The 20,023-nt window shown below is 40.3% G+C and overlaps 1 protein-coding gene and 1 non-coding gene across 2 annotated transcripts in view; both read right to left on the reverse strand.

The window, feature by feature from the left end:
* Gnmt (Glycine N-methyltransferase) overlaps positions 1-18,763 on the reverse strand; it is a 135,887-nt gene extending 117,124 nt beyond the window's left edge. The window contains exon 1 of the mRNA XM_080279220.1: positions 18,709-18,763. The gene's annotated coding sequence lies outside the window, so the exon portion shown is untranslated. The remainder of the gene's footprint in view (positions 1-18,708) is intronic.
* LOC145408542 (5S ribosomal RNA) lies at positions 16,642-16,760 on the reverse strand. Its single transcript, XR_013898937.1, has one exon. It is a non-coding gene; the product is annotated as a 5S ribosomal RNA (ribosomal RNA).
* Positions 18,764-20,023: the final 1,260 nt, after the last annotated feature.

The raw sequence follows: 20,023 nt of genomic DNA on the forward strand, positions 1-20,023 counted from the left end.
TCACTCATATTTGTAGTCTGTGACTATTTTATCCATGTAATTGATCCACACATGCTGTAATGTAATGACCTTGTCCTATTTTGAAATCATGCAGTACTCTGTATTGTTCCAAGTCAATAATCACTCCCCTGCCTGTTTCTTCCCAGCATTTTTGGGTTTATCTATCCTTACCATTTGCCTTAGTGCAGCCCCTAGTAAAATATTCCCCATAACTAAAACGCTACAGTGGTGACCCCAACCTTAAAAACACACCACAATACTACTGTAATATATATATATATATATATATATATCCATCATCCAATTCTACATTGCCCCATGAGGAGCGTAGGAGCCCGGGGCTAGGCAGCTGGTCCCGACAATTAAGAAGAGAGTGACCAGTCTCACTCATCCCTGAGTAGCATTACATGAGCAATCAACCCCAACCACCCCTTGGATATAAACATTCAACGGCTCAATCCAATTGGAGTGCAATAATTACCCACTAAACCACCACGTGCCAAAATTTGGTTATAAGGTTACCACCCAGTGTAGTAAATGGCTTCCTGGTGTTCAGGAAACCATTTGTCTTGTCACTCAGTGTAGAGTCACCCACAGGCAGAAGGAACTGGAAAGAACGAAGGAAAGAAAGACAGAAGTGGGAGTGTAAAGCCACCCGCAGGCAGAAGGACAAGGAAAGAATGAAGGAAAGAAAGACAGAAGAGGATGGAAGGAAAGAAGGATGGAGGAGTGGAAAGGGCAGACACCCAACAGCAGCACTACATCAAGTGAGTGGATGGTGAGTATATATATATATATACAGTATATATATATATTTGTGTGTGTGTGTGTGTTTGAGAAACACACATTACATGTGTGTCCATATGTGGAAAGATTTTAACGCTCCAGCCACAAATCATGCCATGTTGTAGCGGTAACAGTGCCTGACTTCTATCTAGAGGTCTCAAGTTCGATTCTTGGCTGGAGCATTAAAAACTTTCCATATATATATATATATATATACAGGCATACCTTGGTTTAACAATGTAAGTGGTTAGGTAAAACCCCACCATTAGGCGGGGTATCGTATATCGGGGTACTTTTAACGTGTAAAGTAATATGGAGCGTTTATCAGCCTTGGGTTTCCCCCCAAACCAAGCCCAAAAACCACCCAAATGAACCCAAAAACAAGTTTAAAGCCAATCTAAATGGCCTAACAGTGTCGAGGAAGCTAACCTAAGCCTAACACCTGTAAATGACTCACTATAACCAACAAATAAAACCTGAAAATCGTCAAATATAAGTCTGAAAAAAATCAACCTTAGTAAACTGTATCCCAAAATGACAATGTTCACCTCATCTATGGCTAAAATACATTACTCTAAGTCTAAATACAGTTTATAATCAACCTAAACACACAACTTTAGTCTAAAATTTCATCAAAATTGGTAAAAAAAAAAAATCAAAACCCATCGTTAAACTGGGGTTTGGCCATCATTACGTGGGGTGTGGTGGTATATCTACCCCCATCGTTAAGCAGGGGTATCGCGTCTGAGGGTATCGTATATTGAGGTATTCCTTTATTATGTCTAGATACCGTTTTTTTTTTTTTTTTTTTTTTTTTTTTCCCATGCAAGGAAGGAGGAACAAAGGCCAGGAGCCAGCAAATGTTCTTTAAAAAAAAAAAAAAAAAAGAGCCAAATTCAAGATCCCTTCATTTCGAGATGCCTGGACACACCATGTCTGAAAGACTGAAGATCAGAGAAAGTAGGAAATAGAGACAGAGGGAGACAGTTCCAGAGATGGCCTATTGCATAAATGGAGGACTGGGAGTAACAGATAACGCCTGCATTCAAGAGCTGGATAGAAAAGGGATAAGAGTTTGTTGCTAGACGGGTGCTATGCACCTGTCACAGAGGTGGAGTGGTGCAAGCAGACAGTTCAGAGCAGCAGTGACCATTGAAGTAGCAACAGAAAAGAGATAAAGATGCAATAGTGTGGCGAAGAGACAGAGCTTCAAGGTTACCACCAAGCGTACTAAATGGTTTCCTGATGTACAGGAAATCATTTGGCTTGTCATTTAGTGTAGAGTCACCTGTAGACAGAAAGAAGAGGAAAGAATGAAGGAAAGAAAGACAAACAAGGAAGAAAGAAAAGAGGGAAGGAAGTGAGGAAAGGGCAGGAACCCAAAAGCTGCACTAAATCATGAATGTCAATAATAATAAATGTCTTGTATTGGAAATGGAAGTCAGTGATAAGAGACTACGGTATGTGTACAAAATGGGGGATGACATAATAAGGAAGGCAAAAAAAAGAATAGGACCTTGGTGTGGTTATACAGGATAACCTATTGCCAGAGAAACACATACACAGGATTACTGGAGGAACTTACTGGCTACTGACCAACATAAGAGTGGCATTTATTTATATGGATGAATATAGTAGATGCTGAGTTAATAAAGACCATGATAAGACCGAGACTGGAATATTCAGTAGTGATATGGTCACCACACATGAAAAAGCATACCAGGAAACTAGAATGAATACAAAGGATAGCCACAAAACTGGCATCAAGTTTGAAGGAGTTGTATGGAGAGATTAGAAAAGTTGAGACTGCCAACCCTGAGACAGACAAGAGAAGAGAGAGGGGAGATTTGATTGCAATGTTTAGAGGAATAAGAGGAACAGAATGAGTGGACAGAGAGGACCCCTTTGTGAGAGATGATGGAAGAACAAAAGGACATGAATTCAAGCTGAAGAAGAAGAGAGAGGGGAGATTTGATTGCAATGTTCTGTGGAATAAGAGGAACAGAATAAGTGGACAGAGAGGACCCCTTTGTGAAAGATGACGGAAGAACAAGAGGACATGAATTCAAGCTGAAGAAGAATCGATGCCTCAGTGATGTAATGAAATTTAGTTCTTCAAGCAAAACTATAAACAACTGGAATAATTTAGAGGGAGAGGTGGCACATGCAGAGAGCATCCATGTGTTTAAATCTAGATTGGATAATAAATATTTGTAGAAAAGAGACAGGACAATGTGTGCTTAGCTCAAATCCTGTATAATACAATTTTATAATACAATACACACATACACTAGGGAGAATCAATTACCGACACTAGTTTGTTCCTTCTCAGAATCATTTTACCTAAACAAAAATTAATTGTTTAATAGCTTGGCAATGAATCATAAATCTGAAAATACTGTAACTACTGCAGTCAAACCTCATTACTGAAACCACTGCAATAACTTCCCAAGGAACATAGGTAATTTCACCTTCACACTTGATCATACACTTAAATTCATGTTTATAGCCTTTTCACTTTGATTTTTTAATTTGCAGATAAATTAACACTTACTTTTCATGATGAATTAAACTTATTTTCATCTAAAGTTGCTCACAATTTATCATAAAGTTATTCTAATGCCAGAAATAACTGTTTTAAAGGCTATTAACTCATCAACCACAGGCAAGGAATCATCCCTGCAGGGTCATCCCATGCAGTCAACAGATTTTCTCTTGTGGCAAACAGCACTTTGCCACAGCAAGGCACAAGGAAGAGTGTGAATGTTTGGTTCCCAGATAGATGTCACATTTGCATCTCTCCAACCAAGTAACAGAGGCACCACAGTAGGCTCCACATCACTGGTATTTGTTTATATGGTTACCCCCCAGCATCACAAGTGATTTCCTGGGTACAGGAAACCATTAGACTTACCACTCACTGCAGAACCACCTGAAGTGGAAAGAGGAGTAATAAAAAGTGACAGGAGGATGGGTGAAATAGGAAGAGAGGAGGGAAGACACAGAAAACAAATGATAATGACAAAGGAAGAGGTAGGCAGCACTACATCAAGTAACTGGATGATGGTCGCCACTACCTACTAATAACCTGTCCACCAACCCATCAGGTATGAACAAGAAGCATGTCTCACTTAAAGCTGCATTTTTTTTCTGCATACAGCCTAGACTGTACTGTACGTGAATGTACAGCCTATTGTAAGAAAGTTGCTTTACCATTTATTAATTTTCTATAGTTTTAATGAGAAATACTATACTGGTAGCTTAAAAATACCTCATAAATGATAGCAATATCATAACAATGTTTGAAGTAAGGAGTGATTTTATAGCCTAATGTAGCTAATTTTGTAATTCATGACTTAGCAATTTCTGTACTTCCCACAAGAAATACTGTACTGACAGGTTACACACAACGCAGACATGACAGCAACAGTGACATAATATTCTAACCTCTAGACAATTTTATTCAACTTTGGAAAGATCACTAGAACTGAACATGTTAATGAAGGCTGTACCTAACTTCCCTAGTTCAAAAAGTTTCTCATAAGCTACAATACATAAAATTGTCTGACAGCAGAAAGAATAACATTAAAAATACTGCACAGGAGTGAAGTGGTTAACCTCTTTACTACAATGATGCCTCTTTTAATGAAGGAGTTAATAAGGGCTTCGTCTGGTCTCTCCATGGAAAAGAAAGAGAAAACAACACTGAGTAAAATAATCCGGTGACGGCATGAATAAACTATCATGGTGAAAGGAGTATTTACTGGTATACCCCGGTTTAATGATGTAATTGGTTAAGTAAAAACCCACCGTCAGGCGGGGTATCGTATCTCGGGGTAGATTTAACATGTAATATAGGGATGTGTTTTTAAGCCTTGAGTTTCCTAAGACTAACACCTGTAAATAACTCACTAAAACCAACAAATAAAATCTGAACATCGTCAAATATAAGTCTGGAAAAAACCAAACTTGGTACACTGTACCCCAAAATGACAATGTTCACCCCACCTATGGCTAAAACACATTACAGTAATCTAAGTCTAAGAAGTTTATAAATCAACCTAAACACACTATTTTAGTCTAAAATATCATTAAAATCAGTACAAAAAAATCAAAACCCATCGTCAAACCGGGGTTGGGCCAGTATTAGGTGGGGTATGGTGGTATTTCTACCCCTATCATTTAGCCAGGGTATCACATATCGAGGTATACCTGTATTTCAGTTTGATGATGCACAGTAATACAGTACACGGTTAGTTCTTGTCACCTCCAGATCACTGCACAGTATTCATCCTAAGATAAAATTATTCACACTAGATGGTAGATATAACTTTCATTAATCCCTCTACCGCCAGATACCTCCATTACATTCAATATACTGTACTGTACAGTAAAAGTCTTCTCATGCGGCATCTTCAGGACCAAGCAGGTGCTGAAGGAGCAGATACTGCCAAATTACAGGGGGTCCCCGATATACGAAGCCCCAATATACAAAAATTTGAAGGTACGAAAGTGAAAAATTTTGGACAAATTCCCCTATACGAAAGGCATATACTTCGATAGTATGAAAAGCGCTATGAGAAAATGGTTCATATTAGGTGTGTGACCGACCGCAGAGCCACTACTGTGTATAGCAAGGCAAGTAACTACCTCCACTTCGTCCCAGTCTGTTCCCGCTCCCCGGCTGTGTAATGCATGCCTTCTGTACTCTGAGATGCTTTCGCATCTTTAGCATCTCGCATCATGCCACCCAAGCGTCCTTCACCTTCATCATCATCTTCTGTGGAGCTTCTCAAGAAGAAGCAACAGCGGACCCTGACGCTTGTGGCATGCTCGAAATTATCAAGAGGCACGAGGAAGGCCAGGGCATGAGTGAGATTGGGCGTGCCATGGGCTTATCCTTGTCCACTGTTGGTACAGTTACGAAGAAGAAAGAGCTGTACAAGAAGATGGCAAGCTCTTTTTCAAGCTCACCTGCTGCTTGCCAGGCCACATGGACATGAAGCAGAAGGATGGAGAAAATGGAACAGCTGTTGTTAATGTGGATGGAGGACTGTCAGCAGAAGAGGATTCCTCTCTCTCTTATGCTTATTCAAGAACATGCCATGGAGATCTGGGGCTGGTTAGAGAGAAATGATTAACATTTCTAATGTACATTTAAGAGTTTACAACCAACCTGGTACAGTACAGAGTAGTTAGTTGAAAGTTTTGGGGCGACTCCTGGAATGCATCTCCTCATTTTCTTAAGTTTCTTATGGGGAAAAATGCTTCAATATACGAAAAATTAATATACAAAAGATTTTAAAGGTACCTAACCCTTTCGTTTATCAGGGCCTCCTTGTACTGAGAAAACCTGCCAAAAGGTTTCCAGCAATCATGGTTGGTCACCCCAGTGCAATCACAGTGTCCAGTAAGTATTATTGGTCAACCCTAGGCACTAAATTGGCCTTCTGTTTCTTAAGGTTGTACAGTATATCGTGCAAGAGCTCACACTAAAATCTTTCATTTTCCTCCTAGGAACACCCGCCTCCAATTTTTTCACTAATTCAATCTTGGTGACAGTCAGCACCTTTGGGGTTGTTTTTCACAGCACCAGTAGGCTTTCCACTGGCAGAGGTCATAGTGCAACATGAGAACGAAAGGATAACCGTAAAATAGCACGACAAAGTTTCCAAACGTTCGGAAGGGCCCGCTCACAATGCCAGACACTCATGAGTCATGATGGCCTATGGCACATGCAGTGTTGGCAAGCAGAAATCTTCAAAAACGCTAAGCTCAACTTTAAAAAACGCTATGCTATAAGTGAAGTGTTCAAACTTTCGCGCTGAATTTGACTTCAAAATGTACTAGGTAGAGAAGAAAATCTAATATTTCTCTCTCTCTATTGCCAGACGCCTCAATCCCGTTTGGGGTGGCCACAAACAAATCGCCTCCACGTCGTCCTGTCCCCCGCCATTTCACTGCCCTGCTCCCAACTCACATCCCCCTCTCTCATATACCTCTCCACCCCATCTCTCCATCTCATCCTCGGCCTCCCCTCCCTCTTCCCCCCTCCACCTCACTCACATACACTCTCTTCATCAGTCTTTCAACCTCCATCCTCTCCACATGGCCAAACCACCTCAGTGTGTTCCTCATAACACTTCCTATCACATCCACATCCACACCACAACGCTCCTTTATATCCTAATTCGTCAGCCTGTCTCTCCATGTGACTCCACAGGCTCCTCTTAAATAACTCATTTCCACTGCTCTCACTCTTGACTTGTGTCCTTCCAACAATGTCCAAGCTTCATTTCCATACGTTAGAGTTGGTATCACAATACTGTCATGTAGTAACTTTTTCACTTCCATGCTCACTTCCCTGTTTCTTATCACTGCTTTCAAAGACCCAGCAATCCTTTCTTCCCTGCTCTACCCTTTCAAGCACTTCACCCTCCAAATCTCCATCCTTACTCATCACACTACCCAAGTACTTAAACGTACTCACATTTTCCAATTCCTCACCATCCAACCTCGCTGTACATTCACTGACTTCACCTCTCTCAAAGACCATCACTTTACTCTTCCCTACATTCACCTTTAGATTCCGTTTCTTGCACACTCTCCCAAACTCATCCACCAAGCCTTGCAGCTCCCCTTCGTCTTCACTCAACAACACAGTATCATCTGCAAACAACAGTACAGGGAGTTTCCAAACACTATCCTCTCTCACCAGGGCCACTCCAACATCCACTACCCTACCTTGTACCTCTTTTATTACCCCATCCATGAACAGATTGAACAACCATGGAGACATGACACATCCCTGTTTCAACCCAACTTCCAAAGAGAAAAATTCACTTAGTTCACCATCCACACGCACTGCAGCCTTAGCATCATCATACATACTCTTCACAGCATTCAACAACTTTCCATCTACTCCATATATTCTTAATACTTTCCACAATCCTTGTCTATCCACCCTGTCCTATGCTTTCTCCAAATCCATGAAAGCCGCATACAACTTCTTTCCCTTCTCTAGAAACATTTCCACTAAAGATCTAAGAATGAATATCTGATCTACACAACCTCTTCCCTTCCTAAAGCCTCCCTGTTCTTCTCCAACTAATTCCTCTGTTCTTTCTCTAACTCTGTCAATAAGTATCCTACCATACACTTTTCCTATTATACTAAGAAGACAAATGCCCCTATGATTACCACACACTTCTTTTTCCCCTTTTCCTTTGTACAAGGGAATAATTATACCTGACTTCCAATCCTCCGGGACTCTACCTTCCTCCCAGGCCAATCTGCGGTGGCGGTGGCTCAGTCGGTAGAGAGATGGCCTGCAGTCCTAATGGACCCAGGTTCGAATCCCGGCTGGGGCAGGGAACAGTTTAAGGATTTGAATTTCATTAAATCAGGCTTTACTGATCTACCAGAAGACCCGCCGACATGTCATAAAAATACCCACGCTAATACCAATACACCAGTCCTGTATGAGACAGCCCTAGCATGTATTCAATAAGGACGGTGGGTGTTAGCGCCGAAGTGGTGACATGTGAGGTGTATGGTATGTAGGACGACTGCTGGGCCTTGATAGCAGGCTGGAAGCCTATGTCCAGAGTCGGACACATAAAAAAAAAAAAAAAAAAAAAAAAAATTCTACTACTATTTCTCCCCCATGCTTCAGCATTTCACCACACACTCCATCAATTCCTGGGGCTTTCCCCATTTTGACTTTCTTCATTGCTTCCACAACTTCTATCTTACTGATTTCTTCCTGTCTTCTCACCTCCCTCCTTCTCCCAGCCATTCCCCAGCCACTTATACTCACATTACTTCCATCCTCTATGTTCAACAATTCCTTATAGTGTTCTCTCCATCTGCTCACTTTTTCTCCCTTCTCCACTAGTAATCTACCATTTTTATCTTTCACTCCCCTGCTAACCTCACTTCCACCCCGTCTTACTCTCTTCACCTCTTTCCAGAACATCTTCTTACAGTCCCTCCACTTTACACTCAAATTCCTTCCAAATTCCTCATCCACTCTCTTCTTACTGTCTCTTACTAATCTTTTCACCTCTCTCTTTCTTTCTACATATAACTCTATCTTCCGCCTCTCAACTTCTTCCACGCCCCTATTTCTCATCCATTCATTGTATGCTTTCTTCTTTTGTGTCACAGCCTGTCTCACCTCTTCAGTCCACCACGCTGTTCCTTGCACCCCCCTCCGTCTTCTCTTCCTCCCACACACCACATCACATTCTGCACATATTTCTTCTGTAAATATCCTACACACACCTTCCACGTCCCCTATCTGCTCCAATTCATATTTGCCCAATCGTTCCTCCACTTCTCTCTTATACTCTGCCTTTTTCTCATCCTCTTGTAACCTTTCCACTCTCCTTGCAACTACTCCTTCCTCTCGTCTTTCCCTTCTTCTGTTCCTCCATTTTACTTGTATCCTAATTCTGGCCACCAACAAGCAGTGGTCAGAAAGTCCACTCCCCCAACCTCTATAAGCCCTTGCATCCATTACACATCTTCGCATCCTTTCATCCACACACACATAATAAATCATTGCCTTCCTTTCATTCAGTTCACCACCCACCCTTCTCATCACTCGCCATGTATACCTGTGGATCATTTTATGCCTGAAGAGGGTATTGGCTATCACCAACCCCCTCCCAGAACAAATGTCCACTAACGCACTCCCATTCTCATCTATTGCAGCAGGCACACCCCACTCACCAACTATTCCATCCACTTTCACATTCCCTACTTTACCATTCATATCACCGATCAAAAACATTCTCTCATTCCTTCCAAACTTTTCCATGCACACTTCCACATTTGTCCAGAACTCTTCTCTCACTCTCCTAGCACGATCTTGCACTGGTGCATACACACACACAATCGCCCACATTTGTATTCCAACTTTCAACTTTACCCACACAATCCTTGACCCAACTGATTCATACTGTCTTATGCTCTTCTTCCATCTTTTACTCACAACTATACATACTCCTTCCTTTGCCCTCTCATTCTCACCTACTCCTGCACATATACCCCATCCATACTGCCATTCTCTCACACTTTCTCCTCTCCATTTTGTTTCAGTCATTCCACATACATCCACTTTTGCACCCTCAAGCACCTGGACAATCTCTCTCTCCTTCACCTCATCATTTGCTCCTCTTACATTCCACGTAGCCATTACCAATATTTATTGGTGCTAATTATTATGAAATGTGCTAAATGTAATGCCAACAGCACCAAATTGGCCAATCAGCTTAGCATATGTGCCAGAAGAGCAGAGACCTTTTGTAATGGGACTAGTTATGAAAACCGACAAAAGACCGGAAATACTGCAAGACCAGATGCCGAATGAGAGGACTTTTACTGTAATAGCCCAAGGCAACGATTATATAAAAAAAAAAAAATACAGGATTGAACAGAACGTGCTAAATGCACTGTTACAACTCATCCCTCTTATACTGCAGGACCAATGTAAATTTTTCAGCTTTTCTATCCATTCATCATCTATCCCATTACTGGATCCAGGATACACCAGTCTGTCTATCTAACTGTGTATTGCCAGATGCCTTAATCGCGTAAGGGGTGGGCACAAACAAATCGCCTCCAAGTTGCCTTGTCCCCCACCATTTCACTGCCCCGCTCCCAGTTCACACTGCCCTCTCATATACCTCTCCACTCCATCCCTCCGTCTCATCCTTAGCCTCCCCCTCCCTCTCCCCCCCTTCACCTCACTCACATACACTCTCCTTGTCAGTCTCTCACTCTCCATCCTCTCCATATGGCCAAACAACCCCAAATGTGTTTCTCCTAACACTTCCTACCACATCCACATCCACACCAAAATGCTCCTTCACTTCCTCATTTGTCAGTCTCCCTCTCCATTTGACTCCACATGCTCCTCTCAAATAGCTCATTTCCACTGCTCTCACTCTTGACTTGTGTCCCTCCAACAAGGTCCAAGCTTCAATGCTATATATATATATACTGTCATGCAGTAACTTTTCCACTTTCATGCTCACTTCCCTGTCCCTTATCACTGCTTCCAAAGAACTGGCAACCTTTCTGCCCTGCTGTACCCTTTCAAGCACTTCACCCTCTAAATTTCCATCCTGACTCACCACACTACCCAAGTACTTAAACACACTCACATTTTCCATTTCCCCCTCATCCAACATCACTGAACGGTACATTAAGTGACTTCATTTCTTTTGAAGAACATATCTTTACTCTTCCCTACATTTGCCTTTAGATCCCATTTCTTACACACTCTCTCAAACTCATTCACCAAGCCTTGCAGCTCCCCTTCGTCTTCACTTAACAACACAGAATCATCTGCAAGCAACGGTACAAGGGTTTCCACACACTGCCCTCTCTCTCCAACATCCACTGCCTTACCTTATATCTCTTTTATAACCCCATCCATAGACAGACTTAACAACCATGGAGACATGACACATCCTTGTTTCAATTCAACCTTCAAATTAAAAGATTCACTCAGTTCACTATCCACATACACTGCAGCCTTAGCACCCTCATACATATTCTTCACAGCATTCAACAACTTCCCATCTGTTCCATATATTCTTCATACTGTACTTTCCACAATCCTTGTCTATCCACCCTGTCATGTGCTTTTTCCAAATCCATCAAGGCTGCAAACAACTTCTTTCCCTTCTCTAGAAACTTTTCCACTAAAGACCTAAGAATGAATATCTGATCTACACAACACCTTCCCTTCCTAAAACCACCCTGTTCTTCTCAAACTAATTCCTCTGTTATTTCCTGAACTCTGTCAATAAGTATCCTACCATATACTTTTCCTATTACACTAAGAAGACAAATGCCCCAGTGATTACCACAAACTGCTTTTTCCTTTGTAGCTACAGGGGAATACTTATACCTGACTTCCAATCCTCTGGGACTTTACCTTCCTCCCAGGCCAATCTGCACAGCTTCCACATCCATTCTACTACTATCTCTCCCCCATGCTTCAACATTTCACCACACTCTCCATCAATTCCTGGGGCTTTCCCCATTTTGACTTTCTTCAATGCTTCCACTACTTCCACCTACCAGTACTGATTTCTTCCTCCCTTCTCACATCCCTCCTTCTCCCAGCCATTCCCCAGCCACTTATACTTTGCATTACTTTCATTCTCCATATTCAACAATTCCTTAAAGTGTTCTCTCCATTTGCTCACTTTTTTCACTAGTAATCTACCATTTTTATCTTTCATCCCCTGACCAACTTCTTTAACACTCTGTCTAACTCTCTTTACCTCTTTCCAGAATATTTTCTTACAGTCCCTCCACTATACACTGAGATTCCTTCTAACTTCCTCATCCACTTTCTTCTAACTCTTACTAATCTTTTCACCTCTCTCTTCCTCTCAACATAACTCTCTCTTCCGTCTCTCAACTTCCTCCACACCCGTTACTCACCCACTCACTCTACCTTTTCTTCTTTTGTGCCACAGCCTGCCTCACCTCTTCATTCCACCATGCTGTTCCTTGCACCCCCTTCCATCTTCTCTTCACCCCAAACACCACTTTACATACCGCACAGATTTCTTCTGTGAATATCTTGCACACACCTTCTACGTCCCTCATCTGCTCCAAATCACATTTACCCAATCACTCCTCCACTTCTCTCTTAGTTTCTGCCTTTTTTCCATCCTCTTGTACCCTTTCCACACTCCTTGTGTGAAATACTTCCTCATGTCATTCCTTTCTTCCATTCCTCCATTTCATTTGAACCTTGACTCTCACCACCACCAAGTGATGGTTAGAAAGTCCACTGTATGCTCCTGCATTCATTACACACCTTCTTATTCTATCATACACACACACATTATCAGTCATTGCCTTCCATTCATTCAGTTCACCACCCACCCTTCTCATCACTCACCATGTATAGCCAACCCGTGGATCATTTTGTATCTGAAGAGGGTATTGGCTATCACCAACCCTCTCTCCACACAAATGTTCACTGGAGCACTGCCATTCTCATCCACCTCTCCAGGCACAACTCACTCACCAACTACTCCATCCATCTTTACATTTCCTACTTTTCCATTCATATCTCCAATCAGAAACACACTCTCTCATTCCTTTCAAATTTTTCCCTGCACACTTCCACATTTGTCCAGAACTCTACACTCACTCTGCTTGTATGACTTGCGTTGGCACATACACACACACACACACACACACATGTAGAGGGATTCAACCGAGTAGGACATGCGACATCTGCGCTCCGTACCGATCCAACACAGCCAGTGGCATTACCTAAATTAGTATCTTTGCATGAGTCAAGCTCAGTACTAGGTTAGACTAAATGATTTTTCATTATTAAAAAAAAAAAAAAATAAGATTAAATAAGACTTGTTCAAACAGGAAACAAAAACAAGACGAAAGAATAATGCAGAGTCATCTGAGGTTTGTTTAGACTACAACAACACGGGGATTGTAAGTATATACTTTGCACTTTTATTATTGCAAAATGGATACATACTTTAGTAAAGCAACTTTGGAAAAGAAAAGGGATAAAAGTAAAAAGCAAAATGATGATTTCTACCAAGAACTGGTTGAAGTGGAGACTCACAATAGACTGGTTGAACTTGTAAACAAACTAGAAATGGCTTTCAAAAATGAAATTGATGAAATAAAGAACCAGATGCACTTGCAAAAGGAAGAAATAGAAAAACTAGGAAGGGAGGCCAATAAGAAAGACACACCCATCAGTGAACTAACAGTGGAATTGAGTACACTTAGGAAGAAAGTGAGTAAAATGGCAAGTACAGTAGTCAATCACGAGAGTGTTATGGAAGATTTAAAAAATGACACAGAGACAATTAGGCAAGTAAGCAGTCTTATTGACCAGAGCAGTGATATTGAGGAGAAGATAACACAGGTGAATGAAGCTGTGCAAAGCTACAAATATTGTGTGGATACCACGTATAATGAAATGGTGAAAGTAAAGAAAGACTTAGAAACAAGGGTGGAGGAAAAAAGCATTAAAAAGGAAGTGAAAAGAATAATCCAAAACAATCCAAAGTTAGTCAGAGATTCAGTAGATATAAACAAATCTATGGTAATCACTGGTATAGAACAGGAAGATCTAAAAAACAAGATCACAAGAGACAAAAAGGAGATGGCAAATGTAATGAGCTTACTGAAGGAAGTATCAGAGGAAATCTGTAGTAAAGACATAGAGGAACACAAAAGGTTAGGGAAATATGAGAAAAGCAAGACAAGACCTCTAAAGGTGACTTTCCAGAGTGTAAACACTGTGGAAGAGATACTAAAAAATGCAAAGAATCTTATGGAAAAAGAGGAGTTCAAAAATGTATGGATAAAAAGATGCCTAACACAAGAGGAAATGGAATTACTGAAAGAGAAAAGGGAGGAAGCAAAAACAAAAAATGAGGGAAGATCGGAAGAGGAGAAGAAGAAGTTTTTTTTACAAAGTAATAGGATTGCAGGTACGAAAGTGGTACACAAACAAGATGGAATAAAAAGGAGGAAGGTAGTAGAACCATGTCATGACAAGTATATAAACAAGATGATAAAGTTGATGTACTCAAATGTGGATGGAATGGTATCTAAATTACTAGAGATGAATGATTATGTCAGAGAAAATGAACCACAAATAATATGCCTAACTGAAACAAAATTAACACCAAGGATATCCAATGACATACTAAACTTAGAGGAATACAATATATGGAGAAGAGACAGAAATTTAAAAAAAGGAGGAGGAATTATAATATTAACTAAGAAAAATCTAAAAGTCAATGAAATAAAACTAGATATACCATCACAAGTAGAACTGATTGCAGTAGAGATCAACACATCTGAAGGTAAAGTAATTGTAGCCAATTTGTACATGCCACCCAGATCAAACACATGGGAAAGAGATGAATATGAGGACCTGGCAGAGAGTACAATTCAGAGTTTAAGATCATTACTACATAAAATGGAAGAGAAATCAGAAAGAATTATACTAAACTGGGGATTTCAATACAAATATAAATTGGAACACTCTAGATATAATTAGCCAAGAAAGCTGTTGGGACCAAAAGCTCCTGGATCTCATACAAGAGTTCTTCCTAACGCAACATGTGAGGGAAACCACCAGAAAAAGAGGACGATGTACCTTCAGTGCTAGATCTAATATTTACTAGGCAAGAAAATGATATTGACAGTTTAATATATCACCCTCCACTCGGCAAAAGCGATCATGCAGAACTAAATTATAACTTCAGGATAGCATATGACATAGTAAATAGCAACGACAGTTACAAAAAGAGCCTAAACTATAAAAAGGGAAATTATCAAGACCTAAAGAAGTATTTCTTAGAAGTTGATTGGGAAAATGAGCTTAGAGGACAAGATTTAAATGCTGTATATAAAAAATTCTGTGAATTTTATGAAATAGGAGTCCAGAAGTACATCCCACAGCACAAAGAAGCAGATAAGAAAATACAGAAATGGTTCAATACAGAATGTAAAAAATCAAAAGAAAGAAGAGATTTGTTGTGGAATAGATACAGAAGACATAATAGTAAAAGGGCGTATAATAATTACAAACAAGCAAGAAACGATTATACAAGAATAAGGAGGGAAGCCCAAAAACAGTTTGAGGAGGATATAATAAATAAAAGTAGTGATCAACCAAAGCTGTTTTACAGCTATATCAGAAGCAAAACCAAAGTAAAAGATGTAATACAATCAATTAAGGACGGGGGAATCACTTATACACAAGAGAAGGATATTTGTGAAGCACTAAATAAGAATTTCCAATTAGCTTTTACAAAAGAAAAAAATTTTGAGAGGGACTGTGTGGAAAATGCATGTCCACACATACTACCAGATATACAAATAGCAGAAAAAGTAATACAGGAGGAGTTTAGTAAATTAGACAGACGAAAAGCAAGTGGTCCTGATGAAATTTCATGTTGGGTACTACGAGAATGTGCAAAGGAGCTAAGTAAACCATTATTTTTTATTTTCAAGAAATCCTTGAGTCAAGGTAAACTACCTGATATTTGGAAAAAAGCAAATATTGTCCCCTTATTCAAGAAAGGAAATAGACAAAATCCACTCAACTACCGACCAGTATCACTGACCAGTGTTGTAAGCAAGGTATTAGAAAAGCTTATAAGAAAAGCTTGGGTAAACCATCCAGAAGAACACAGTATGATAACAGAAAGACAGTTTGGTTTCAGAAAAGGAAAATCATGTGTTACTAATCTGCCGAGCTACTATGACAGAATAACAAACACAATACAGGAAAGGGAAGGATGGGTGGACAGTATCTATTTAGATTTCAAGAAAGCTTTTGACACAGTACCACACCAAAGACTTTTATGCAAACTGTACCATCAAGGAGGAATTCGAGGCAAACTGTTTTGTTGGGTGCAAGACTTTCTCATAAAAAGAGAAATGAGAACAGTACTAAGAGGAAACTACTCATCATGTAAAGAAGTGATTAGTGGAGTACCACAGGGTTCAGTGCTGGCACCAATCATGTTTTTAGTGTATATAAATGATATAAACAGTAACATTGGAAATGAGAGCTATCTGAATATGTTTGCAGATGATTCAAAAATACAAAGGAGAATTACTAACACAGACTCTTGTAAAGAGTTACAAGAAGAATTAAATAAACTTCATGAATGGAGTAGTACATGGCAAATGGAATTCCATCCATCCATCCATTGCCAGACGCCATGTATCCCAAACGGGGTGGCCGAGGGCTTAGAGTTAATTGTTTTACAGGGAGGGGCACTAATCCTCCACCAACCCCACTGGACACGTAGGGAGTTATGCCAACAGCATCTGGTGTTCCCTGGCGGTCACCCATCCAAGTACTAACCAGACCCAACGTTGCTTAACTTCGCTGATCGGACGGGAAGCGGTGTACTCAACGTGGCATGGCCGTTGGCTAAATGGAATTCAATGTGGACAAATGTCATGTAATCAAGTTTGGTAAAAGTGGAAAAAGACCTGATTGGGATTATAAGTTAGGAAATAAAACCCTATACACATTAGAAAGAGAGAAAGACCTAGGTGTGATTATCAATAACAGACTATCTCCGGCTGACCACATCAGCGAGAAGGTACGGAACATGTATACACTGCTTGCAAATATGAGAATAGCATTCACATACATAAATGAAGACATGCTAAGAAGGATAATAACATCATTCATTAGACCAACCCTGGAATATGCATCAGTAGTCTGGAGTCATCTCAAAAAGCATATAGACAAGATTGAAAAAGTTCAAAGGGCTGCTACAAGATGGATACCAAGCTTAAGGGACCTAAGCTACGAAGAAAGATTAAATAAACTGAATCTACCAACACTACAGGAGCAAAGGAAAAGAGGTGACATGATAATGCTATATAAGTGCATATCAGGGAAGGAGAAGATAGACATAAATGATTACTTAACACATGGAGAAGCATCAGCAAGAGGACACTGCAAAAAACTGCATAAGAAGAGAGGTGATAAAGACGTAAGGAAATTCAGTTTCCCAAACAGAGCAACTGACCAATGGAATGCATTACCGAATGAAATAGTGTGTGCCAAAACAACACAAATTTAAGGATATGTACGATAAATATGGTTTAAGACACAGGACAGTACGAGCTTGACTCATTCCTGTAAAGATACAATTAGGTAAGAACACAATCACCCACATTTCTAGTCCACCTTCCAATCTTATCCACACAATCCTTGAGCCAACTGATCTACACTCTCTTAAATTCTCCTTCCACCTCTCGCACACAACAATACACACTCCTTCTTTTGCCCTCTCATTTTCATCCACTCCCACACATATGTCCCATCCATGCTCCCATTCTCTCACAGTCTCACCTCTCCATCTAGTTTCACTTGATCCACATACATCCACTTTTGCACCCTCAAGCTCCTGAACAATCTCTCACTTTCACCTCATCATTTGCACCCCTTAGATTCCACGTCACAATTCATGCTATGTCCTTTGTTCGGTCCTTACTCGTCACCTGTTGGTCAATCCTGGTGCGTGTTCTTGTTTGTATTTTTAGTTAGTTGTTTTCCAGGAAGAGGCATTAACCCTCCACCAACTCACTTGCTGTTATGCAGAAAACACATGTTGGTAAACTATAAGGTTACCACCTGGCATTGTCCATGATTTTTTGGTTTGCTGGAAATGATTTGGCTTACCATTCAATTTAAAGGGACCCTTAAAACTGGGTATCGCTACACTAAGTGGGTGGACGATGGGTGCCCCTACCTACCAACAACATGAACAACATGAATTTCCACCGGCTGAAATTGTGCATATCTAACAGCATTATAAACTGTTATGCACAAAATGTTCTACTTTTTGTTGTGCAAACAAAAGATTTACCATAAGATAAAATGCAAATCTAGTATTGCCATATTGTCCTGCTTACCAATAAATAACACTATATAAAATGTCAAATATATGTAAAACCTTTAACCAAAATGTACATAATCAACTAATGTTCGTCATTAAAGAGCTGGCATAATGGTGAGAAATCTAAAATGCATTTACCGGTACTGCATTGGTCTGCTAGTAAACTTCTGATTCCATCTTCCATTATTGTCAGATCACCAATTACTCAAAAAATACTCACACTATAACACAAACAAACCCGAGCAGAATATTAAACTGAATTACCAAGTACTTGGCAATACGAACACATTAAGGGCTTACCTGATGCAACACCTTCCTACCCTTGCCACGTCTCCGATCCTTATGAAACCTCAGCTTCACCGACCATGATAGGTATTAACATTCAAGGAGGTAGCGTCCCATGAGTGGCTAAGTGGTTATTTCTCGTTTATACCGGTTATATCCAGATTAATCACTGCATTCTTACCTTATCGTGTACCCTAACGAGTGGCGAAAGCTGTCACAGTAGCCATGCCGCCCCCTTCATTCCCATGATGCTTGATGTTAATTTTCGTCACAGATATTCTTCTTGATACACCAATTATAAAGAAGTAATTTATATTAGAATTAAAAGCATTTATTAGTAACAAACGACTGATCTTCAAAAATTAATTAAATTAAATAATATAAACTACAAAAGTTAAAATTTGTTACCATCATTGTACAACATTTTGTTACTTGAATGAACATGCAGTATTTCTCGTTTGTTTACAAACGTTTTGACAGTCGGATATTTTAGCGAATATCAATAACATTGTTAGACAGATTACCTTTTTCGAGTAAGGAAATTATACGTCCTGTTTTAATTTGCTTAAACAATGACGAGCTTTAAATAATTACTGAAAACATATTTTAATGTAAAATGGTAATTCACGCAAAATTTAGCCCTTCAGAGAAACTACACGTGTCCTGTGACGTGTTTCTAATCTTTTAATCCACTTGAGAATACTTTAAACACGATAAGAGGATGTAACTTAAGGAGGAAAACTCTCAAGGACACGTGAAGAACGCACATTGTATGACTACGTTTATGTATGGAGTCTCACTAGATGAGTTTGTGCAGCCAAGTACAGTATTCCGATACGCAAATTCAGTACAAGTGGTCGACTGTCATTATGCACACGAGATCCCAAATGCAGGACTGCTCGGCAGTACTCGTACCTCTTCTACCCTCTTCATAAAGCTCATCCCCCTTTTCCTTTTTACCTCTGTCAGCCACTGGTGTACGCAAAGCACAGCTCATAAGGTCCACGTTACATATGGATGGATTCCTTCCCACGTTGGGATACCCATCCATAAAAAGGCTGACTGTTTGCTCCTAAGCTGTTTCTGGATACTCATGATGTCAATGCTGAATATAGCCATACTTTTGTCAATAGTACGGTAATCTCTCGTGTTAATCACGATAACACTAGACCCATTCTACCATAGAAAATGGTAGTAATAGTTGTCTTCAGTATGTGAACGTGTCTCAAAATACTCAGGTAACACATGGCCAAAGAGGTCGATTTTATGACGTTGCTGAGACTGGCGTGGTTATAAATGTTACTGGGAATTCAGAGATGGGCAGCTTTCCTTGTGCAGTTTGTGGTGCGCCAGCATCACACATTGCATCACTATATGTGAAATACCCACCCGGTGGAGCGATCCCGACACCACAAACCCAGGAGGAGGACATAGGGAGGTGACCCCCACCCCAAGAGGAGCTGACGGGGAGACGCATAGGCGACTTGCGCTACAAC

This window comes from Coenobita brevimanus, chromosome 77 (genome assembly GCF_032717465.1).
Source record: "Coenobita brevimanus isolate Jiangsu-jjx chromosome 77, ASM3271746v2, whole genome shotgun sequence".
NCBI lineage: Eukaryota > Metazoa > Arthropoda > Malacostraca > Decapoda > Coenobitidae > Coenobita > Coenobita brevimanus.